Source organism: Ambystoma mexicanum, chromosome 12 (assembly GCF_040938575.1).
Source record: "Ambystoma mexicanum isolate Mex_15411 chromosome 12, UKY_AmexF1_1, whole genome shotgun sequence".
Classification (NCBI taxonomy): domain Eukaryota; kingdom Metazoa; phylum Chordata; class Amphibia; order Caudata; family Ambystomatidae; genus Ambystoma; species Ambystoma mexicanum.
Window position 1 is genome coordinate 833,614,378 of NC_090936.1, and position 26,584 is coordinate 833,640,961.

At 42.6% G+C, this 26,584-nt stretch overlaps 1 protein-coding gene across 3 annotated transcripts in view; it reads right to left on the minus strand.

Annotated features, from left to right (window-relative positions):
- MGAT4C (MGAT4 family member C) overlaps nt 1-26,584 on the minus strand; it is a 1,956,087-nt gene that overhangs the window by 1,288,868 nt on the left and 640,635 nt on the right. The gene's annotated exons all lie outside the window — the stretch shown is intronic.

Sequence of the window (26,584 nt, forward strand, 5' to 3'; positions counted from 1 at the left end):
AAGGAAAGAGAGAAGAAGTAAAACCAGGAGTGGAGTGTAAGTCAGTCCCGTAACAGAGGAAATGCAGAAGTAGGAGCAATAAAAATAGAGATGGTAAAACCAGGAGTTTAGTGGCAGGAAGAGACGAGACCAGATGGAAGAAGGGAGTAAATAATACCTGGTGTGGAGTTGAAGGTTGAAGTAATATTAGAAGGCTGGAGGAAGGAAGTATGGCCCAGAGTGGAGTCGAAGGTGATGACAACAGACCAAGGGGGTAGGTGAAAGTGAGGAGACTGAGGATAATACTTCTTCAAAAGAGCAGAGTGAAGCAGATTGTCCAGGGGGCGACGAGTATTGGAAGAGAAAGAAGAATGCCATAGAGAAACGAGATTGTTATATTGATATTGAAGATATTGAAAAGGGAAGCAAGGAGCCAGAAGCATGCTAGTCAATTAGAAGTAGGATGTTGCATAGGGCCAGGTCAGGCCCTAGAAATGTCTAAGCGGTTGGTGGAAGTAACGGGAGTGGGGAGGTCGAGGGAGCCTAGTGGCAGTTCAGAGTGTTGGTGGGAAGAATAGTCATAAAACAAGGCTAATAGGGATTGGTCCTTTTCCCTTGCTCTTTGCTGACCCCAACACGATCGCTAAGGGATACCTGAATGTCCTGCAGAACACCAAGGACTGGTTTACTCTTGGAGTACGGGACCCCGAAGAGCACACAACTTGGCTCAGAGGAGCAGAAGGAGGGTTTTCAACATTCTGGATGGAGGAGTGAGGTAACTCCTCTGTGAGTTCGGAACAGTGGCTGAGGCTTGAAAGCTTGACCTCTCATCCTGACACTGGGAAAGCCATTGCAAGAGACGTTTGTGGAATGAGGCAAATGCTATATTTTCATTTCTTTGGGGAAGATCCTGTTTAAATTTAAGTTGGCCCACTGCTGTACAGTCCCTAATAAAATGTTTTAACTTTGACTGGGTGGTCTTGCCGGGCTTCATGTTCCAAATGTCCAGTTTGTGACATGATGACATCTCCACGTTTTAGTTGTATAATGATTTCTTATGAATATTTATGTTATTTTTTAATTATTGTTGTATTTGGCATCTCCTGGGTGAATTTGTGGACCAGAGCAGTAAAAGTGCAGCGAAGGGAATTATAAAAGAGGATGGCAAAGGAAAATGGAAAAGAGTTATGCACGGATTGTTAAGTCAACAGTGAGAAAGAAAAGAAAATTCACAGATTGAGCCAATTTGTAAAATGTAAAGTAGTGCACACTTGTACGAAATTGGTATAATCAGTAAAGTGTTCATTTTGACATTCACACAACCATTGACCCTGCCAGGTCCTGCAGCTCAGTTAGATTCAAAAGCATATTTAATAAACGAATTTACTGAAGGAGAACATGTACCTGAACATTTGTATTTTCCTAACAAACACTGACTACTACATTTGCAAACAAGTGCATGTATAAGGCAAACTACATGCATACGTTTGTTTCTCTTGAATGTAGGTACAATTAGCCAAGAATCCCCTTAATTAGAATCCAAACCGCAAAGTAGCTCCAAGGAAATAAACTGGAGCAAGAAAAAAAGAGGCCACGCCACAAAAGAAAAAGCAGTGTGGCACAGCCTGGGGTCAATCTGTGCTTATTAGCAGAAAAGGAAGTGATGCTGAGTGCAAGGAATTATCTAATTTGATTCATGGGGGATGATGAGTCTGGTGCTGAAGTTCGAGACAGTTTTGGTGATGAGGTACCGACAATGCAGGAGAAACAAGCACTAGAAAAGAAGCACAAAGGATCAGCTGCATTCTCAGACCAGGGAATGTCTTCAGGAGAAGGTGGCATTGGTAATGTTGGTGAGGAAAAGACAAGCAGCAGCTATTCCTAAAACTGGGTTAGCTGCTGGAAATGTATTTGAAGAGACAGTGCTTAAGAACAAGCAACAAAATGATGGCCATGAAGGAGATGTCAGACCACATCCACAGAACGTGAACAAAGTATTATACCCCATTCCCCCTGTTCCCTGCTCCATGTGGAAGAGAGATGATGGCCATGAAAGAGCTGTCAGACCTCATCCACAGAACGTGAAAAAGTATCACCCCTTACTCCCCATGTCCCCTGCTCCAGGTGGACAGAGACGATGTCCATGAAGGAGCTGTCAGACCTCATCCACAGAATGTGAACAACATATCACGCCCCACTCCCCCTGTTCCCAGTTCCATGTGGAACAGAGATGATGGCCATGAAAGAGCTGTCAGACCACATCCACAGAACATGAACAAAGTATCACACCCACTCACCATGTCCCCTGCTAAAGGTGGAACAGATATGATGGCTATGAATGAGCTGTCAGACAACAGTCACAGAAGGTGAACAAAGTATCACACCCACTCCCCCTGTTCCCTGCTCGAGGTGGAACAGAGATGATGCCCACGAAGGAGCTGTCAGACCACACCCACAGCATGTGAACAAAGTATCACACCCCACTCCCCCATTCCCTTCTCCAAGTGGAACACAGATGTCACCCATTCTCATTCACCGACCTCACTTAGTGAGACCGAAAAAACCCTGCGGGCACAGGCAGCACACTTGCACAAGCTAGTCAAATAATGCACATCATGAGTGCTTTCACCCAGTCTGCAAAGTAACACAAACTATCATTTGGTGCATTTTTACAACAGGACGTTGGTCAAAACATTAGCATTGCAACTGTTGCCAGATACACTGGTGTAGACAAAAGGGATATGGCCTTGCACACCTTTCACAACAGTTGCAGTGCCTGACATTCACATAAAACGTTCAGCAACAATCGGAAAAGCACTGATGGAGATTATTGTGCACAGCGTTCACGTGACAAGTGGCATGTGCACCATGGACAGGCAATGAGAGCACCACAGCACGTTGGCCCTCTTAAGGAACTGCACGCTTAATCACGACTACTTCAGCTTCCATGGTGAAAACACTTTGCCAGAAATCAATTCTTCAAATGTATGGGATGGAGAAGCTGCACACAGAGGAAACAGTCCTGGCAACATTCAATGTCAGGACTTTGGGATGGCTTAGACAAAAAGGACTGCTTGTTGGGTTTGTTGTTAGTGAAGGGCACCAGCAGTGCGCATGCGATGATGGATGTCAACGACTACCATGCAGCGATATGCTTTTGTTTTCTGATAAATGTACTCAATCCCGTGATACAATTTGGAACGCGTTATGCATCTTAATTCTTCAGCAAAACGATATGTTTTTTTAAACCATTCCATGCACATACACGTGTGCAATGATTTTTGGCTGCAAAGAAAATTGGCAGAAAAGTTAATTTATTAAATGAACTAAGCAGGCAAATAGCCTTCGCCATTGGGGCAGGTGGGGACAAAAAGAGAACATTTCGCATCTCTGCATAGTTGCAATGCGTTTCATAAAATCACACTGAAAAAATGTTGACACTCAATTAGATCAAAGCCATGCAAAGTGTATTTCTTTGATTGCGCAATTGAAGATTGCACAAAGTGATGTCTTGTGTATTATATATGTTAATCGGTGACATCGCCCTATTCAGTTCCCCTCAATGAACAGTAATAAGCCTGCACCCATCGTACTACTGTGAACGAAGCAGGTGATGTGTCAAATGCTGCCCCCCCCCCCCACCACACAAAAACTTCCACCTGGAAGTGTAAAGTAAGCCGAGCGTAGGTTTTTCAACGAGTGCTCGGTTTAGAAGCAGTTAGACAAAAAAAATGACTAAGATTGTTCTCTTATTGCACTGCCTGCCCTCGGGGCACAGCCAGAATGATCCTGCATGCTCAGATCCCACGTGCCCCACGCAAGAGGCGCACGCAGGCGCTGCATGCTATTCATCATGTTGCGCTTGGCTACGTCGAAGAACGCATTTGATTGGAAATAAATCATTTTAAAGTATAGCCACCTGTTCTGTGCAGTCATGCTCAAATGGTATTGTCAATTATCAGCATAGGTTTTGACTGAACAATTCCACCCGTAACAGTGGCTTAGAACAGCATTACGTTTGCAATGATATTATGAGCACAGCTATGTGTTCACCGATTATTAATATATGCATTTGCTTCTAAAATGAATGATTATGACATGAGCCACTTGGAGAGCAGACAGTTAACACCTGACTTTAGGACTGGAGCAGGTGTAGGTCTGATGCTCTTCTTTAGCTGGAATGCCTACTGCTGCAAAACATCAAGGGCCTCATTATAAGTTATTCCACCTGCCTTTTGGCGCCACAGCACAGTTCTCATCACTGATGGGAGTTAGTTGATTGTGCCGATAGAGCTGAAGTGGGCATTCTAGGCGCTGCCACGTCTGACCTGAGCCCTGACAGTCAGGTACATGGACCTAGGGTCCAACCTAGGATCACTGCACCAACGTGGCCATTTTTCATTTCCATGGATCATGGCTCCAGGTAAATGAGACGCGCCAGCAGTCTAGCTACTAGCATGGTCTGTATTGCTGTGGTATCACAGTGCCTGAAACGTGCCCTCGTGGATGCAGCCCCCCTCGAGTAATTGTTGATAAGGTGCCACCAGTAGTTCACTACGACTATAATCAGTGCTCCACTGTTTGGAGGCTAAATAATGCCATATACAGCCCCGTCTGAATGTGTGCGAGTTGGCAGATTGAGTAAGTAAGCAGCGCTGCTAAGGGTGGCACACTGCAGCTTGAAAGCGTTAACCTGGGGGACAAGGAGGGCGTAAGGGTAAGGGCAGAACACATGCTGCTTGTTAGGCAGAAACCTGTGCAGTTCCCTTAGGGAACACTGTAAAAGATTTAAGACTACAGGTGTTGGCAGTAAACCCACTTGGTAGCAGTCTGTACCACCCAGATTTACCTGGTAGCTGTGGCTGAGCAGTCAGACTTCCCTCAAGAAGAGTTAGACAGTATGCAAAGTATACACAATAGGCACTCAGATACAACAATACAAGCAAACACTGACCAGAGCTTTGGTATCAAAGTATATAATTATTTATTTAAAAACACACGGTTTGAAACACTCCAGCACTCTTATTGTAAAATATTCTAAACACAGTCACTATTGTAATATACACACCCCTTTTTCCTTATCAGATAAGTCACAGTAAAACACCACTTATTTTCATACAGAGGTGAGCGCTTAACTAGATGGCACTCCAATAAGTTTGTGAGAAAGGGGGGAAAAAGACAGAATTTGGAAAGGTACACCCCTCTAAGATTCAGGAACACTGTTAGCAAGGCAGAGGAGCAAAAGTCACTGGTGAGCCAAAGTCCAAAGGCTGGGCCCACTCTTAGAGAGAGCAGAGCACAAATGCGCCCAAGATCACACAGTTACACTAGGCTTAGAAAGTCTTGCAGGGGGTTCATAAAGAGTTTAGAGGGGCTTAGGAAAGTTTAGCCAGGGTGTCCCAGGCTAACCCAGGTTCGAAAGCCAGGGGGCTAAATCTACCCCGTACAGTCGGTAGCAAGGTAAGCCAGGTGGGACACGGTACCTTAAGTGGGAAGGATCCTCCAGCGGTCGCAGTTGTTCCTGACAGTGGGTGCAAGTTGCGTCGTCGTCCAGGGGAAGAGAAGATCTCGACTTGGAGGAAAGATGAAGGTCGTTGCACTACCAGGGAAGAAACCAGCCACAGAGTTTTCCGGTTAAAGGTGGTACCTTTGTTTCGCGGTCGTGGTAAAACGTGGTATCCTGGTTGCCGGGGTGCTTGGCACAGGCAAGGCAGCTACGAGGTACGTCGGGAAGGCGAAAAGATGGTGAAACTGGTTATCCCCACCAGTCAAAGGAAGAAGAGTCTCCGGCGGGAGATCTCCTCTGTCGTTGGGAAAAGTGGTGAGACGGTCCAGCAGGGCTCCACCGGTGGTGGTGTCGTGGCAGGTCGGCTCAGCTTCTCCGTCGTTGGATTCTTAGGTCCTGTGGCGACTTCTGAAGTTCCAGTCCCCAAAGCCCTGCTTTTATGCAGAAAACCCCCATTCACTCAGCCTAGCTGTCACTCAAACATGCTAAGTGGTGAGCCGGTCGGCTCACCACTTGGGCCAATCAGGACGGAGTGCGACTTGAGTTGCCTAGGCAACTCAGTCCAGGGTGCGTAAATCCCCCTCCACCGCTCCTAAGTACCCCAGACAGATTGGCACCACTTTGGAGGGCTTCTGTGGAGAAGCCCGCCAAAAAGTGGAACAAAGGGCTCGACTTGGGTTGGAGTCACAGAAGAGAACACAAACGCCATTTTAGAATCAAGTTTTGGCACAAAATACCAACCGGAGAAGTAATATTAATTAAATAAACCGGCGGTATGTTCGAGGCTACTGTAAATAATTAAATAAAGATAGTAGCCTAAAACAATGGGAAATCCCATAGGAAAATATTTGCGGTTGAATATAAAAATTAGTATCCACTGCCACCAGCCAAAACTCGATCAGGGGGGGACGGAGACGTGCCGCCTCGACTAACAGACCCCGGGGCAATTGAATTGCCCCAGCCAGTACGTCCACAATATGATGGTTTGTACTGGTTCTGTTCAGAATTTAAGACTAGTAAAGTCAATGGTGACTTTACATGCCCTGGGAGACAGTAGTCAGTCCCAGGGTATGGAGTCTACACTGGGGGGTCACTATGACACCCCTGTGGCACTGCACTGAGGGTGCTGTGTAACACACATCACAAAAACAAATGATGCCCTATGGAGTAAAAGACCCCGTAGCCCATTAAACACATCTAGATTCAAAGAAACACACTCAAATCATGCCCAAGAGTGAGGGAAAAAGAGTCTCACTCTTGGCAGGAGAAAAAAATAAACCCCAAAAATCCAGCAAAGCTGCTGGGGGACTCACTAGGTTAGGAAATTCAGCCTAAACAGAGAATTCTCCCTAACACTGCTGGACACATGGCCTGCACCCCCCGCCCCCCCCCCCGTTCCCTCTCCCTCAGCTACAAAGAGACAGGAAGGACAGGATGGGGCAATAGCAAGGTGTGAAAGCACATCAACATGTGCAGCACCCACAAGAGAGATCTAAGGGTCAGGAAACAACAACTGGTGACATGCAATGTTCACCATGAGGCGCTAACTGCTGTTGGCGCCAAACGGCCAGGGCTGGGAAAAGCCGCCCCCACATACAATCAGTGCCTAGGGCCATTCTGATATAATATAAGGGGCAGCTCGGGCGGCAAACAGCACAAACCTGGGTGCTCCGTATCTCTGTACTTACCCAGTAAGTACGCAGATAACTTCTCTTTTCCCAAGAACCCGCCCACCCACCAGAGAAATGAAAGACAAAAGGGGAGAAGATAAGAAATACCGGACCACAAACAGGACCCACTTTACAGGGCCACAAATGGGGCCCACATAGTTGTGGAAAGAGGAAGACGGCACGGGCCAGGGGGCACAACCCGGGGCTTGTGCCCAAAAGTGTACATTATGTATGATATGGTTATTATTATTATGACTATTATTTTGTGTAATATTACGTAATGTACAATAAAAACCCACATCCTTTTTATTGCCAACACTTAAACAATGTGTCAGTAATCATTGGGGAAACATAATATGGGTAACAGTCGCCAACATCGTGGCTCCACTGGTTATCAATGTCAGCTAGGCAGGTCAGATGGAATCTGCATATTTATGAGGAAATGGTGCACACCATAGCTAGCACTGATTAATATATCTCTAACGATAAAGAGAATGCATTCAATACATTTTTTTAATGAAATGTCATCCCTGGTTTGATCTCAAGCTGCAAAATAGAACCGATGAATGTGCAACCCATAATTGATCCAGAATACCCATAATGCAACTGCACAACTTAGTACAGACGCATTCTGTGATGGTGGTAGGGCCGGGACATTAAAGCCCCATTAAAAATAATGCCATAGAACAGGGAAGGGTGAAGCACGAATGCTTGTGTGAACTGATGAAAGGCGTCCCCTCGCTAACAGTGGCCATTCGAGTCATGCCACTGACATTCTCCAGCGTGGAAAGTTCTAAGACCATTGAACTGACATCATTCTGAAAGTCAATTCAGACGTGGGGCGCGCTCTACTCATGCTTAACATTTTATTGCAAAAATGTGCTATTTGCAACCAAGATGGGAGAGACATGCCCCTCCTAGAAATGATAATTTGGGAATTAAAGAACAAAAGAACATCTGAACTGCAATCAGTTATTTTAGCACAGGTTGTATTTAATTGTGAAAAAGTCTTTCTCTGACATAAATAGAAACGAATCAATTTGGCTATCAGAGCAACAAGCAGGTGCAACATTGGCAGAGGCCGGGCCATACAGGAGTCAGTTACATTACACATTGAATGTCCAATTCCAAGGTTGGCATCAGTGCAGAATAATAGTATATAGAGCAACCAGCTCAAAAGAAGCCTTAACTGTCCTGTGTTTTGTGTGATACCATGTATAAAGTTTACAGATAGGACAATGTACCCCAGTGTTGAGGTGTGATTTTATAAGCTGTAATTATCCCTGTATTGTTTGTAGACATCACTCATGGAACAGGCTTCTCATATACGTTGCTGTACAGGCGTGTACATTGCTTTATGCAAGTAACTGACCCAACCTGCAACCTTCTCGTGTTTCCCACGACTCTCGTGTGGATTGCGTGAGGCACTTGAGTGTCCCACCTTGAATGACTAAGTACGAGGCGATCATAGTCCAGAATATGGGCCACTAATGTACAGCCTTCCGGAACATTGTCCTATAACCGGTTTGCCATGCACGCCAGTAAACCAAAGGTCATGCACTGCATGCGTGCGGGTGTCAAGGACACCAAAAGCCATGCGCTGGTCGAGAATAATCTCTGCATTATATCTTCGTGTGCCACAGCAATTGGTCAAGCTGGTCATCCTTGGTGAAGTGCCTATGCAGGTACATCTCTGTGTTTCAGCAGCAAATGTAGCAGACATTTCATGGTGCATAGAACATTGTGCAGGCTCACTATACATTGGAAACATGTGTGCATTCACAGGTGTTTTCTCCAACTTGTGATAGCCATTTGCACCTCTAGCTGGAACAAAAACAGATTTCTGAATCAATTCTAGGCTGCCTCAATGGTGGCCTACACTATTCAACATTGGGTTTCTACTAAACAGTCTGTAAAGAAAATGTTGATAAAAATGCCAATGTGCTGTTAAGCTTCTCACCATTATAACAATGAACAGTCTGTATTGTGAATGGGTATCGGGGAGTGGCTCAATCAAATGAGACTCACTTCATCTTCATTAGGCCAGTCAGGGCTGCACATACGCCAGTATCTTCACCTTAACATCACAATGGTAAATGTGTTACTGCCGCTATATTTTACAATGTTGTCCTGTGTCCCCACATTTCCTCACGAGGACACAACAACTTGGGAACCCTGAATGGTATTAGGTCTTGCAATGTTTGCACTTAGTGGATTTTTTCGTGAGGTTTAAAGATACTTGCAATGTCCTGCTAAGTCTGTGACTTTGTGAAGTTTTGTTAATGTATTCTGTGATTAACAAATAACTGATTCTCGTACACTAGCCAACACCAATGTGCTTTTATAATAGACCTGCAGAGTAGATAGTCTATTTTAGCCAATAGAACACACACAACACAACACCACTACCCACCATTGATGGAAGTTAACCTCATGATCAGAGAAACAGAGCAGTGCATCACCACTACCCACCATTGATGGAAGTTAACCTCATGATCAGAGAAACAGAGCAGTGCATCACCACTACCCACCATTGATGGAAGTTAACCTCATGATCAGAGAGACAGAGCAGTGCATCACCACTACCCACCATTGATGGAAGTTAACCTCATGATCAGAGAAACAGAGCAGTGCATCACCACTACCCACCATTGATGGAAGTTAACCTCATAATCAGAGAGACAGAGCAGTGCATCACCACTACCCACCATTGATGGAAGTTAACCTCATGATCAGAGAGACAGAGCAGTGCATCACCACTACCCACCATTGATGGAAGTTAACCTCATGATCAGAGAAACAGAGCAGTGCATCACCACTACCCACCATTGATGGAAGTTAACCTCATGATCAGAGAGACAGAGCAGTGCATCACCACTACCCACCATTGATGGAAGTTAGCCTCATGATCAGAGAAACAGAGCATTGCATAATTGGCATGCAAATTGGCTGAACGCTTGCTTTTTTACTCCATGAAAACAACATGCAGAAAACATGAATACCCTTGATGCCTTGCTGTTTGCATCTGATCTGAGATGAACTCCCAGTGATATGATAGGTTTCTTATAACTCACTTAATCCCCAGAGGTTTCTAAGCGTAGACCCGGGGATCGAACCAGTGGTGCTCCGTGTCGTTTTGCTTCCAAGGAGAGCACGTTGCCTCTGAGCTATGCTCCCGATGACTACTCGGTGCCACAGTGTTGTGTGTGTCTCATGGGGTGACGTGGCCTCTTTGACTCTCACATTACAGGTAGAAGGGTTTTCTTGTATTTTTGCCCATGAAATACATTTCTTAAAAGGTAGAGAGCTTTAGACTTCGCACAGATACATGAAATGACACTAGCAACTGATAACAATCTGGAAACTAGACCACAGGTGTTCCTATTAGAAACTAGGAACACAATTCTGCTCAACTATGTACAATCTGAAACATGAACATAGTCCTGCATTGGATAGGGGGAATGCAAAGGGATCACCATCACACAAGAAATGAGCATGCACAGGCTTCAACCTGGGAACAATGAGCTTGCAAGCCAATGCTTCAAGATCTGGAAACTAGACCACAGGTGTTCCTATTAGAAACTAGGAACACAATTCTGCTCAACTATGTACAATCTGAAACATGAACATAGTCCTGCATTGGATAGGGGGGATGCAAAGGGATCACCATCACACAAGAAATGAGCATGCACAGGCTTCAACCTGGGAACAATGAGCTTGCAAGCCAATGCTTCAAGATCTGGAAACTAGACCACAGGTGTTCCTATTAGAAACTAGGAACACAATTCTGCTCAACTATGTACAATCTGAAACATGAACATAGTCCTGCATTGGATAGGGAGAATGCAAAGGGATCACCATCACACAAGAAATGAGCATGCACAGGCTTCAACCTGGGAACAATGAGCTTGCAAGCCAATGCTTCAAGCTGAGAACAAAGCGTGCAAGCCAGAATTCAGATTAAAAACCAAGGAGATTGAAATGCAGGCCTCAGGGTGCAAAGGGACACCAACAGGGAATGCATCTGGGTCAGAACTTCAAAGGTCCGGAAGGCACTGAAAAATAAAAGGACTTTTGAAGGCATGATTTCACAAGCAAAAGCAGCTTGTAGTTGACCCATCTGCAGGCACTTGGAACTCCACCTCCTGGCCATGCTCCTTACATGTTATGAAGTGAGGAAAGGCTGAAAAGACAAACGAATTGTGGACTGGAGTTTTTCTTTTTTTTACTTTATCACGTCAGCATGCTGAAAAGAACCAGGAGTCTTGTACAGTGCAATGTCATGAACGAATGAAACTAGAATCAAGCACAGCCCTTGAACGAGTACATGATCTAAGATTTACCAAAAGGAAGGACCACAGTGAACTATTCTGACTCTGCACCATCTGGAACTGGATTCTAGAATGATGACGATTTCAAAATGTATTCTGGAGGTTTGTGGATTGGCATGAGGGTGCTCGAATGTTTCAGGAGTGGCATCAGCTGGTGATTATACTCCACAGGCACGTTGTGAGCACCCCTCATGGCAACATGACAGGATGCTGGCAGGATGCTGACATTCAACGAAAGATGCAAATTTACATTTTGTGTTCTCTTTTATGCAGTTTATGCCTGAATCATCACCAACAATTGACATTGGTTCTCTCTAAAGATGATCAATTTCAGATTTACCCATGCTTACATGTTCTCTTGCCTTGTTGGAATGGTTAACTTCCAACTAATAGATCAAATGAATGACTTCATGAAGTGACTTAACACGATTGTTCACATGATGACTGTCTGTATCTTGTGTTGGAGCTGCTATTGAGTCTGTGTGAAAATGCGCATATCCAATGTTCTACTGAAACTGTACCTGTAGTCACTTGCAGTATTTCTATGTACACACAGGCAATTGCGAAAAGGCATTTTCAGCTGATGGTGTGGCAGTTTGTTTTGCACCTGTAACATTCGCCAGATATGTAAGTCAGTGCTTTGGCTGCTGTCACATATCAGTTGTGAAGTGGATGTTCCTGCTCTCCGACCTGTAAATTGTCTTTCTGACCACAAAACTACATGCAACTCATGCAACTCAGGCACAGCCTTGTGTGCAACGTTATTCCAGCATTTTCCAGAAGACATTAACACTTGACATCTACACCCTAAATTCTTTGTTTTGACAACAACATATGGCAGCTGGTCTACTGCCATCTGCCAAATTCACAGCAGGAATCACTTTGGCTGTTTTGCATTCAGCAGTCACACTTGTGGAGAAAGTCACAGTTTTCTTCCAGATGCTATGCCTTTGCTTGCTGCTTGCAGAACGTTTCCTAAGGCTTAACACATCTCCTACTGACAGTGATGCAGGTAGTGTGAACATGCTGCTGAGTGTTTGCTGGGGGGGCGGAGGGGGTGGGTGCTGCTATGTATTCTGGTCTCTTTCCAGTGCATGATGTTGCATCATATGGCCAAGCATCAATGAGCTATCCAGATTGCCCCTGGATTTCCAGGGGACACGTTTTTGGTACAGAGTGCAAATGGAAAGATATAAATAGTGACCCTGACAAAAAGAATTCCACACAGATAATATGCACCGGTGGCACACGGTAGCTGCTATTGGCTAAAAGGCAAAGGCATGAGGAAAGAAAACATGTTGCTCTGTAATGTGAACAGGTGCTTTAAGTTCCACTGTTTGCTAGGACAGCCTGGTTGTTGCTATCATTTCTCAATGACAAGCTACCCTACTGAGACTTTTGTGTCTATGACTAGGTGTTGCAAAGTTTATAGAACAGAGGTTTGCTTTGTGGAATGTCTGCACTCTGAATGCATGCAGGGTTGTGCTGGCATGCCTATTTTCTGAGTTTGCGTACTCCTCCATCTGTCCCTCTGGCACGCTGCTGGAGCTGGGGTTGAACGTCTTATCAGTTTTCACTAATATTTCTCTCCGACTTGTCTTGCAACAAGGTGGGGCATACAGAGCATCTTCATCATCACCTTCCCCAGTGCCATCATCACCATTATCAGATTCATAGCTTGAAGGGAATGTAAGAGGGTGCTGCTGGTGTTCCAGGATGAGAAACATTTTGCACTGCTAACATGGCTCTGTTGTCTGTGATGTTTTGCAGAGTGTTGCAACTCCACATTCACAGAACACCCCCTTCTGAAACAGATTCAGTGGGCAGCTCTTCTGTGGCACCTCTACATACCCCTGCACAATGGCTCTGTGTACTCTGTCCTGTTGAAGCATAGGCAGACTTGTAACAAGGGAGGACTGACTCAGATGAGTTTGCATACTGAGATGTTTGGGTAGGCTTTTGGCTTGCAGTAGTGTACAGGAGGTAGCCCCCAACCCCTTCAAACCGAATGTATTGGAGATAGATCCCAGCCCCCCTCAAACCGAATGCAGATAACTGGTTGGATTGATCAATGACTTTAATACTGCACAAATCAGAAATGTAGTGCTTTCCAGAAAAGCGCTTTGAAGGGCGATCTATTTTGAGGGGTCAGAATGTCTTGTGCAATAGGGAATATGACAAGTAGTACATGCGTATCATAGTTACTAAATCTAGATTCAAAACTAAGCAGGTACCAAGTTCTCATCAAAAATAGGTTGGTCAGCTATTTCATAATTTGGTCAGCCATTTTTGTTATGACAAGTCAGGCAACTCTAAGATGGATGGTTGCAAGATACAAAGTAGTCAATTTGTACAAAGTCATGATGATATTAGTGGATAATTTTTTCATAGAAGTTCATGAAGAGTCCACTGGTGTAAAATGAGCTAGGTGGAACCTGTTTAGACTAGTTCTGAGTGGCAGATAAGGCAACCAACCAGGGATTGGAAAAGGGGTTGTCTTCAAGTACCAAAGCCAATCAGGATGTTTTATATTGATCATTGCATTACCTCACTTTTTAAGACTGTATATAAGGGGCTGAAGTGAGAGGGAATTTGGGAGCTGCCGATTTTTCTTCAGTATGCTGTATGTTGTGTCCTGGTCTGCTGAAAAGAACAAACAGATGTCTTTTGAAATCCTGCCTGAGTGTCCTGATGTGTTTAAGCCTGCCTTTCCTGATATAGAGGTGCCAAGGCCCAGAGAGAGGGTAATGGGACCTTCTCTTAGGTAGTGCTGGACCCAACCAAGGTAGTTAATACATTAGAAGCGCTAGGAGGAACTGTAACCAGTGTTTCAATGTTTGGAAAACCTTTTGCCATGTTTGATGTGCTACTTAGGGTTGCTACCTGGTGCTGGATTGCATTTCCACCCACCATTCATACATCCCCAAGAATTGCAGCTGTTTCTGCTGTAAACCATGCCACATTTCCTTGCCTTCCGCTTTCCCTCCCACTTTTGACTGCTGGCCTTAAGGACATCTTATTTGGTATTGCTTCTTGCATCACATACCTCAGGCATTGGCAGCCCTGTATGGGCTTTGCTGTCCAATCTTGTAATCATGTACCCATGTAAGCTGAAATGTTTCAATAATCAAGACTGCTCAGGACAATTTCCTCCTCTGCCCAGGTAGGTGATGTGTTGTGTCACACACCTAGTCACCCTGCCACCAGTGCCACTGCCTGAGTAACCATCAGACCCTGAAGTCTGTTTTACCAGCATGCTGTAAACAACTCTTGCTTCCCTAGTAGAGTGGACATTAATTTAAAAAAGACCAATCTGCTCATCCTTGCTATTGTGCTAAACCAAGTTGTGTGTGAGCATTCATTCAATCAAGCTGCTCCAATACTAATTCTTCTTTCCTTCAGGACGGCCATGTGTTACATCACACAACCAATCACTCTGCTACAAATGCCCATGCTTGAGTGACCTTCAAACGTTAGTTTCCGGCATATCCCAAACAATTTTTCCATTTCCTCAAATTGTGCTAATAAATGTCCAATAAATTCACGTGCTCTTTTCAGTTATTGTGCTAAACCAAGTTATGTGTGAGCATGCATTCAATGATGCTGCCCAACACAAAATATGAAAGCAGGTTGTTGATAGGCCTGGGAAAGTGAAATTTATCTCAAAGAAAATCCCTCACTGTCTTCAGTAAATCTAACATTTGCATGGGGCATGCATAGCCCTTAACCAGAATGAAACACTTACTTCATTGACAAATTGATTCATCAGTCAAACAGCCACTTTTTACGGCACACAGATCTTCCACACTGACAGTACCTGAACACAAGTTGACATACCACAGAGGAAAGCCTTGAGAGTTTATTAGTATTGCTGCCCTCAGCCTCTAGGAACATATTCACCTATCACATGTGAACAACTGAAAACCTGTTTGTAGTTGCTTTCAGGTCGTTTCTAAAAAGTTGACTCTTATCTCTTGCCTTCAATCACTGAGGTCACCTGAAGAATGCATTGCCACATAGGATTCAAATTATATGGTCGACCTTAAGATGAAATGAAAGCCTCTATTTAGCTCTGCTCCCTTTGAATTTAACCAATGGTAAAAGTGAGAACCAGTAAACTAGTTGTATGATGTTTTTGTTTAGAGCTTGACACCATATTTCTTTCCACTACCAAGAGATTCTCCAAAAGGTCCTGTTATTACAAATGTTGAATTGTTACGCAATATATTGACATCAGAAGGATACAAGCCTGGAATCTCACTTCTAAGAGTTGAAACTGTGATAATCAGTTGACAGATAGCTGAAACAAGAGCTTCACCTATGGATGATGGCCAATGAGCATGAAGCATGTCTGCCTTCAGAAGAGAAGATGTGACCTGAACTTTTTTTTCTGGATGGACTGCCTCTTTTCGGGTGTGACCAAGCCAGATGGCATATTTCTCCTTTTGTAATGAAATGGCAGGCTAGAAAACGGTGTGGGTCTATTTGACCTAAAACATTTGACATAATCACATTCAATCTAATTTATTTGACCTTTTTTGTCTAAAATGTCGGGGTAGACTCCCCAAAACACACCCCACTTCCCCTCAACCTAATCTATACCCTTACCCACCCCATATATATATTTAATTAGATTTGAGGTGGAAAACAAGTCAGAAAAATGACATTCTATCAAATGTTTTAGGTCAAATGTTTTTAGGTCAATGATGTTAATACCTAAAAAAAGATAGTCTGGAAGGCTTCCCAGAACAATGCCAGAGATAATTATCAATTGAAAAACATTTAGCCATCACCCTTCTGTTTCCAAGAGCTTAACTCGCTGATCTACCTTACAACTTACTTTTCATGTATCATAATCTATGCTGTTCGAAGCTGCTCCTCTACAGGCAGCACCTTTGATGGTTTAGAGCAACATAAACTGTATTTACAAGTAGAATTCATGCTTTAAAAGAACTGGGGGATGGGGCTCCAATCCATTGATGATGTCTGCAGTGCAATACAAATAATCAATAAACGAATGAAAATAAAAGGAGAGAAAATATTGTCATCTAATTACGTGCAAGTCAATCATTGTTTGTCATATAAGTGAGGCATGCTTTTGCATGTGTGCCTCATCAAGCTATTGCTATGTCTTCTGGAGGACATGCTATCTGCGCCTAGTGGTGACCTCTTGGCACTGAGACAAACCTGAACAACTCTGATCAAGGGAATTTAAGAGAAAAGTTAAGACTTCTAAAAAGTGGATGGTCATTTGTGCATCTTAATGCAAGCCAGTAGCAGGAAATTCCACAGCATTGCCAAACGCCCCAGTCCGCTATTTATGAAAAGATGGAACAGTCACAAGATATTCATCAGATGATGACGGCAGATTGTAAACCTGTAGATCATAATCCTCCTCCTAATAATTTATGGGCTATGGTGATAATAAGCTTCACATACTATTCAAGTAGCTTTAAAGTCCACATGTGCCTTAACTTATATGTGAGGCAAGAAGATTGAGGGAGATATATTCAAACCTCTGTCTCTGAACAAGAGATGGGCAATTGCATTCTGCAATCTCTGCATGCGGACATTAGTCAGTCCCAATACAATATAGTTGGTGTAGTGTGAGTAAAAGTGACAATATCATCAGAATCACAGCCTAGGCTCTGCTGGGAAAAATGAGAAAGTGAAAACTGTGTTTTACCAACCTAAGTTTGAAGAAACCTCTTTTCAATACCGAGGATACCCGAAAGGTCAAGGAGAGAACTTCCCATCAGTAGCCCTAGAATTTTTGCAAACATAAAGGGGATAGGATGCCTTCTATGTGTGGGATGCAATAATATGTTCTGACTCACCACCCAACATAGTTGTTATTTTAGCTGGGTTGATTTCCAAATTACTCCCTAAATATTATCCCAAAAAGATGTTCTTAATCCAATAAGCAGTCTCACATAAATGTTAAATAACAAGCGCAAAACAACACACCCCTGAAGGACATTGCATTCCATTGTGTTCATGACCAGGATTCAAATGGTGGCAAGCAGATGTATTGCTGGCAATTAGTCAAGAAAGGCTGATTTCACCTTAGAGCACAATTATAGACTCCTAAGGCCCGACGATGTCAAGCTTCACATTTTGCCTTATGGTGTCTACTGCTGAAGAAAGTTCCAGAAGGACCAGTAATCAGCAGCTGCAGACATGTGTCTCCAATTTACAGCTGTTCAGAATGGATTTCAGTGTTGAGTCTGTGCCGGGGAGAGTTGAATCCTCCCTTCACCCTTTCAAAAGATGGTCATCTTCATAAAATGGTTGCAATTGTGCCACCAAAACATATTCTTTGGGCTTCGCAATGTATGACAAGTTGGAAATGGGATGAACTGGGCACGTCAGAAGTCTCTACCTGTGGCTTTTTGACACATGCGGTCTTCCAAGCCATGGGAGCAGACTCTGACTAAAGACCACCGTTAAGATGTATCTTACATCACTGCCCACTAAGGACTCATTGGACAGATGGCTGGTGGACACATATCTAATGGAGAACTCGTTGATTTTAATAGCGGGCAGATTACATTTATGCATTTTGTTTGAAGGTTTGTAAATAGCCAAATTGCAGTAAAGGAAACATTGGATCACAGTGCAATAACACATTCTTGGATGTGGAATGTCTTCTTACAAGCAATAATTACATATAGGATTATACACCTGCCATGTGAAACTATTTGTTAGAAGAGGCAATAACCACACAGAACGAATCATGCTAATATTTACATATATATATAGCACTATTAATGATACTTACAGATATAACAATATATAGTTATTGACAGATACATTAAACAGTATTAAGGGTAATTAAAGATAACGTGGAGAATAGGAAGGCAATAAAGATGAGGAGAGGGTTATTGGAAAGCAGATTCCAGCAAGTAGTTTTCTAGTTTATGAAAGAATCCATATTTGTAAGACTCAACCTTGATTTCCGCCAGGAAATTGTTCAAAGATTTGGAACCAGGCGCAACAACTTGAGAAATGCATCTAATGATGTTGCTAAATGATTTTATGGGGGAGTAGAACATACAGATCGACCTTTGTAATACTGTTAAACACCTATATGTACAAAGTGTACATGTTTTCAATGCTATGCACGTAGTCTTGAAATTGCGTGTTTTGTTCTTACAAACCTCTACTATAAAAGGCTAGTTAATATACAGACACGTGCATTGCTTCTGTTGAAAACGTTGGAATGTTGTGGGTTAAGATAAATAACACCGGTGCCATTAAATCTGAGCTTGAATTCCCCCCCAAGACCTAGAGTATAAAGAATCGAGTCAAGGCCACAACAATCAAATGCAACACCAAATGCTATTTTTAACAATTTGTAACTTTGGAATTTGTAGCTTTGGTTGTATAAATGGCTGCTAAAAAACAACATCCTTGTGGACTTCTTGAATACTGTTAAGGCGTCCACAAAATCTGGAACCACAGAAAGGGCTTAGAACTGCCAAATGAAAGCCGTCTCCAGTACCCTTTGTGACAGGTAGACAGAAGTCTGCAAATATCAAGTCATGTGCGTTTTGAAGACCATCCTTTCAACATGGCATGACTCGGTATTGCAATCTATATCATTTTCTCATTATACATATTGGAACACTTAACCCAACTTCGAGGCATTCCATGAAAACACTTTCATAATGGCTACATAAAGTTGAGGGGAGAGCAATGCCATAGCACAATCTGCATTTGCAAGAGTTTAGTGTCTGGCTTTGGGGCCTTTTACATTTTTGCATACAGGCAGACCTTGAGTAACTCCTGTAATAAAAGGTACCCCGGTTAGGAGGGAAGTCATTGAAGAATAACTGAGTGCCAAGAGCCTTAGACTCAATGTGGCGAAGACAGACATTGAGGTTTGGGGCCAAACATTCTAAATAAATAGACTCCTTCCACTTAGCACCAACCTTCTTCAGGATCACAGTCCCCATCTAGTCAATTCGAAGAAACGTTTGGCTTTTGTTGGAGGCCAACGTTAGTCATTAAACCTGTAAGTTATCTTTTGTTTAATGTATGACTACTTTCATAAGCAGTGGGCAACACTGATCTAATGTTTCGTAATTTTAAAGTCCCACCCCATGATTCTGGTCACAAAAAGAAATCAGGTGGTTTGATTACAACTTGAATTCATTCAAATAAATGAACACTATACGAAATCAAGGCACAGAGGGTCGACAGCTCTTTGCATGGGAAGTCACCACAATGTTATACAATCACAGACCCGTTTTCTACAAAAACAAACTTTTCCTGTCTATATTTATCTCATTGTTTCTCACACACAATCATTAATTTCCATTATCATCCTGGGTGGGGGAGCCTGTCAATCAGGTGCTAGGAACACAGGCTTGAAGCGCCGGTACAAGCTCGCGTTCCAAGCCGCCTGACGGCCGGCACTCCCTGCTCCATCTTCCACCTACTTACCTTATTTCTGCTTTCCTCAGGCTGACAACTTGGGCTGCTGGGCCGTTATCTGCCGTTGCAGCCCCTGGAACGGGCGATGAACGCTACATAATAATTTCTGTATTCATATTAAAGCCTGAATAACATAAACATTCTAGTTGTAACTCTGCCATTTACAGGCCTTTTGTGCTTAAATATATCCCATAGCAATGAAGACGGCAGATGAGTCATAACAGTAACATGATTCTTCAGTCTAATATGCTAGCATCTTTAAACTGCACATAACATTACACTTGCACATAATATACAGATCTTTGCTTTGCCTAATATTACCAACAAGTCCTTTTAACAGCGAACTGCTGCATGCCTCCCTTCTTTCCTGTGTGAATATGGTGCTGAGGTTTTTGAACGTGTGTGCAGTTTAAAATATGCTAACAATAACTTAGATTACAATTCTTCAGGTTTCTGTTTAGGTAAGCCTTGTTATTGATTGATAGGGCACAGACGGTTGGTTCGCCCACCCAGCCTGAGAGAAAGGTTTTAGGTTTTCATTAAACAGATCTCAGTTCCCCTTCCCTTTCACTTTGCAGCATAAGTTCCACTGGTGCAAGATTCTTTTTATGTACTATGTATTCAAGAATTAGGGGTTGCATTACATTTACGTCTGCATACTTTTCTAGGTGAATAGAAACAACACAATTGAACTTGCTCTCATTTTCAAATTCAGTTTAACTAGCTATTTCCTTCAAACTTTGAGATATGAAGTTCCATTTTAAACTGGTGTTTTCTCTATCTCCTGTTCTCACTTGATATTCCCAAAGCCCGGTCTTTGGGTGAATTGTACTTAAAGGCCTATTGTTCTTGGGATGGTTTAGTGTGTGGCTCTATTCCCATGTGTCAAATTCTCTCAGGTGCGCAGGTCATTGCCTGCATTCCGCAGGTGCACTCTTGTCATGGCAGTAAGTAAGAGGTGAAATTCATGAATACAATGATGACACCTCCCTCACTTAAACTTGAAACAATCTCAATTTGTTTTTGATTCTCCCTACACTGAGCCAATTGCCTCGCACTTAAAAGATACACCACACTTAACAGTTAGCTGTTTTGGGCATCGGTTTGCTGTAGGAATACAGTGGGTTTCATTTACAGTGACACACCACAATCAATGCCAAGACCGTCTGAAATCCTCTGACCCATCAGTGTGGATGTCACACTGCTCAGTTGGATAGGAGAAGTGGAGTCCCTGGAGGCTCATTTTGTGGCTTTTGCCACCTTCATTTTGCCTGGAAACCTTTAAGATATCAAGTTTCCATGGGCAGAGAACCACTTCCAGGGTTACCAGTTGCTAACCACTTTCCACTTAAGCTATATAAGCTATGCCATGCTTTTGCCTCACACCTATCTCTCTGACACTGGGTGTATTGGGCATAGCCTAAAGTGGCACCAAGGAATACCTGAAGTGGGGGTGAGCATCAACTTCCCTTTCTGACCATCAGAACAAGTACAGGATTGGCCTCTCTAATATCTGCTGGATGCATTTCCAGCATCAGCAGACTGCTCTAGCAGCCCAATTCGATTCAATTTGGAGGCACTGGGGGTAAAGGTAAGTGATTAGAGAGTGTGTGGGAGGATGTGGGAGATATTGCTCAGTATTAGGCATGCTGAACATATTTCCATAGATGCATGAAAAATGCAGCATATTTATCTGAATATAGAAACTGATTGTCAAAGGGGTAGAAGTTCTGCTACAGTGCAAATGTGCAGACAATACAGCACACAAGCAAAGCATAGCCAAACGTGTTTAGAGTTCACAGCATATTCTTTCGGCACATTCAGGCATTTGGTTATCTGTTTCTTTAGGATCCCCACAATCTGATTAATGCAGTAAGTATGTAAAGGCTAAAGGCCAAATATCTATGTGGTTAAATGTGGGTTATGGAGGACTGGCTTAGGAAATCCATTACCATGAAACAGGTTATGAGTGAATGAGTTTGAAAATAATGAAATACAAAATAAAAATGTTGTTCACATTGCATTGCATTGCATAAGACTTGTGTCAACCACAAAAAAACTACCAATCCTCTTGTGATTCCCTTATTCTTTTCACTGTTCACCTAAAACAAATCAACATAACCCCAACCTCTACCTAATTGTTGTCCCCCAAATGTGTTTGCCTACTGATATTTCACTATGCAAAATCTGAGGCTCATTGCCCAACAAGGTGATGTGGGGTTCATTTAATTGAGGGTGGGCAGTAATCATGACAAACAGTGATATGGTAAAAAAAGATTCAACTTCTTACAGATGAAGTTCATACGAAAGATACTGAATGCACACATAAAGAAAACCATTCCATGATAATCAGAGCACTGGTAAATTCTATGTTGGACTATAGCAGCACTCTTTTTTGCGTTATTACCAAATACAATGTCTCCAGAAAGTTCAGAATACAGATGGCCTACTGATCTTTGTACTGTGAAAATGATAACCGGTCCATTCCCAACTGTAAATCCTACACTCCCGGCAGTTTAAAATACTTTGTCTTACTTTTAAACAGTTACACATATGGGATATTTTGACCCATCCCAAATGTGCCCCACTGCATCAATTTACAAACGGGGAAAGAAACAGCCACAAATGGATGCGATATCCCCTGTGCATGCAAAAATCTGCAAAACTGTGTTTGGGTCACAACCAAGGAAAGGCTGTACCCCTGCCACACAGTCAAAGTGGGGGTGAAAACAGAGTTATCACTGCAGGAGCCTGCCAGTGGGCTTTGCCACCTTCAACATGGAGCAAAACAACAGAAATGTGCTGAAAACCAAAATGCCTTTTAAAATGTAGCTTTGCAACCTTCAAAGTGGTGTTTTGGTGCTAGATCCATTAATTTCCAGTGAATCCCTGAGAGTAAAAGGGTTACCGATCATCCAGTGTTGGATTGAGGGGCTCAGAGGAGCCAGGCCTCATTGACTGACAGCAGCTAAGACATATATCCCATGAAAAACCAGCCAAACAACATTTGTTTTAAATTTCACAGGAAATATGCGGCTAAAAATGGCAACATGTAACAAGTTCAACTGTGCAGACAGAAAATCCAAAAAAAAGGCTGGATACATATATCCAGACTGCAAAACAAATCCCAGCACTTAAGGAAAGAACTGGTGCTAAAAAAAATGTGTGTGCTGCAGAGGAAAATCTGATTTAAAAGGACTCAGTAAGTGTGCTTTTACAGGAAGAAAGTGCAAAATCGCCTGTTTAAAAGCATGTTTTGTTGAAAGGCCTAATTCTGTAACAAATGTCAAAATCCACCTATAAACTGATTCATTTTACATGTTTAATGAAAGATGTAGGTAACTTAAAGTTAAACCCAGTCCTGAGTTGATTAACTATTTAATTCTGATCTGCCAATCTCAGCCTGGGAATGGTTGACACCTCACTGCTGGCAGCAAAGGACTAATTGCTGCTGGAAGGTCTTCACATACTCATGACAAAGAACTCATCAGACTTTTGTCTAGGGCCCCAGCCAGAGACAATGGCAGGCTTGAACACTCATCCCCACAGGGGAGGGGCGGGAAACTTCCCTCTCAAGGAAGAGGAACCCCACGCTGATCAAAGGAATTTGACAGCTGTTGGGAGTTGAAAGAAAAGTAAAAAAAACTGCTAAGAACTTTTGGTGGTTAAATGACTATTTGTAATTGAGCTTTAAGGATTTCTAACTTCACCACAAGAGGGAGGATAAATCTAAGAGTTGGTAGTTGTAAATCTAATTTTATGCTCTTTCTTTGAAAATGTGATTGAACCCTGTATTGCATAAGGCACCAAAGTTCCACAAAAACATTAATTGCACAAAGACTATTAATGCTGCAAACCTAATATTGTATACCCGTGTTCTAGGGGTGATTGCACATATATGTACCGAATTAGGAATTGTTAGGCCAAATCTTTATGATTAAAATTGACAAAATTCCACAGAAAGACAAAGCCAGCTCTCACTGACTTGGGAGTTGGAGGTAAATATAACCCACACAATATGTAATGTATGTATCAGATTTTATTAGAGGGCATACATATAGAAATATGTATTTTTGGGAAAGTTACATTTTGGTCCAAATAACTGTGGGAGTTCCCAAGTCACATCATAAAACATGATAGCCCTTTCTGTCTTCCAACCAGAAAAAAGCAAGTGCCTTTGACCTATCACAGCCACGTCGGTGTGGGTTGTAAGTCTGCGCCTGCCATAATTGGAGTGATGTCACTTGGCATGATAAATAAAGGGACCTCACAACACACAAACACACACTGATTCCTGACTACATCCTGATTTCTGTGTGGCGCTCTGTTCCAGAATTCTTCATCTTGTCCTGATCCAGACTACTTTGCAAAACCCAGGCCTCAGCATTAGCTGAACTCTTTTTCAGCTAGGCCCACATCCTGAACCATCCCAAACTTAAGGGAATTCATTCCTATCCAGCCTGGCTTGCTACCATTAAGGCTTGCCTGCTGAAACTCGCCATTCCACTGATCTACAGTGTCCAGCAACCAGAAGGGCCAATCCAATCCAGTCCAATTGACCAGAATCACCCAGCTGACCATCCCACCAGAAATGCCTTGCTGTCTGTAGACTGATCTGTGATGACCCGAACCTGACGGTCCAATCTTAATTTACAGTGGACTGTAAGTATAAATAGAAATCCTAGCAACGCATAGTATATTTGCCTTGTCCTATCCCAATATATAACCCATCCTCTCTTTAACTTAATAACTTGTAATAGTGTCACACCAGTCTTGAAACCTTGCTTTGATTTCCTGTGCTAGTAATAATTTCTTTAAAATCCTGTTGTCTTGGGAAATCCCAAACCCTGAAATTCTCCCAGGGGTTATCCGACTGAGTCCTTCAAGGTGGACATAGAGGTGCTGGGGTTGGTTTCCACAGACCACTCTGGAGCTTACTGTGGTTCAAACTGGTAACAAGCCTGAATATCCTAGTTTAGAGCATAATTGTAATTATAAAAACTGATTTCTGTTTTCATTGTTGCACCTTTATTTTCAAAAATGCTTCACATTCAAACTTGCAAAACCTCTTCAATGTTATAGCTAGAGACTTAATTTCAACTCTGAGTTAAACCTAAGACCTGTAGCTACATCCACAACCAAAAACCTGTTTTTATTAAAAATCGCGTAGTGAGATTTAGGCGGGAATTTGCAATTTTGCAAAAGTTTTACACGTGTGCTTTCTCATTCAAAGTATTTCCTAACTTCTATTCTGAGTTAAAGTGTGTTTTGTTGCTCATACGGTAGCTTATGTTTTTTCGGACCTGTTCAGTCTTGCTCTCACAAGAATGTATATCAATTTAAGGATTTTTGCACACTTTTTTATTGTTTTTCTAAGCCATTTTCAACTGTCATTTTAAAAGTGTAAATTTCCAAAAATGCTGTTCTCTCTTGTTTGGGGAGGGAAGATTGCATTCAAACTCTATATACTGTTCTTTCCTGAATACCTGCTGCTTACTGACATCTGTGTAGAACTGCTCATTTGTGAATTAAGAACTTTACAGGGGGAAACTTAACCTAAGCGCTATCTTTTCACAAGCTAAAACTGTTCTTTTTTCTGTGTTTTACATTTTGTGTCGCTAAAAAGTGAATTCAGTTGCCTTATTGCCTTCTGATTTGTATTGTCACCACATTGGTGATTGCCGCCACATATATTAAAACTCATGTGTGATTTGAATTTTAAATAATACATAAATATTTACCTTTACCAACCAGCCTATTCCTGGTCCAGTGTGACCTGGGGGGTCTTTTGAGAAGGGTGTGATATGAGTGGTATATCATTCAGAATATTTGAACCTATAGACACAATAAATAATTATTTAATTTGCGCATTGCATGCTAGGCTGGATGCCGGATTGAAATCCTTAACACACAGCATGGCCTCCTCGCTACCTGCAAAATCTTTGAAAACCACCCACTAGGTCCCTCTTCTCCATAGATGCAAACCTATTGTCTAGTCCACCTTTCTCCAGTCGCAAAACAATGCTTATGTGAACAACCAACATTTCTGGACATCCCCATCACATTGCCACCCACATAAATTGCCAATCCCCTATGGACTATTCAGCAAGAGGCAAGACTTTCCTGTTGTGGCTAAATTCTGCCTTCTGGAATTTTCCCATTCACACTTGAACTATGCCCTGGCCACCATTTCATTTGCCCCCCACTAAGAGTTGCTGTGTCTGAAAACTGATGAGCAGAGCAACTTGATAAAAGGAATACTTTAACCCTCATTCTGATCTTTCACCTCCTTTCTTAGTAATCCGAGCACTGCTTGCTGCAAAGCCCCAAGAGGAAATGAAGTTAGCAGGGGGTGCTTTATAAATCAAGAAACAATATGGGCTATTGTATAAACTGGTGAATTAATGTGGTTTGTGATCACTAATTTGCATGGGGTGGGTATCAAGAAAAAGAGCGAAAGCACATGGCTCATGTTCAATTTTATAAATCTAGCACTGTGCTGGAAAACCACATTTAACATTAAGGGAGTTTAAGCACCATCACTTATAGTCTCCAATTTGCCATTAGAATACACCAGTCAAATGTGGCCATTCTATTTCCCTAGCGATGTGGGCTTGGAGATCTTGGCAGATTAACACATGATTTGGAAATGCATTTAA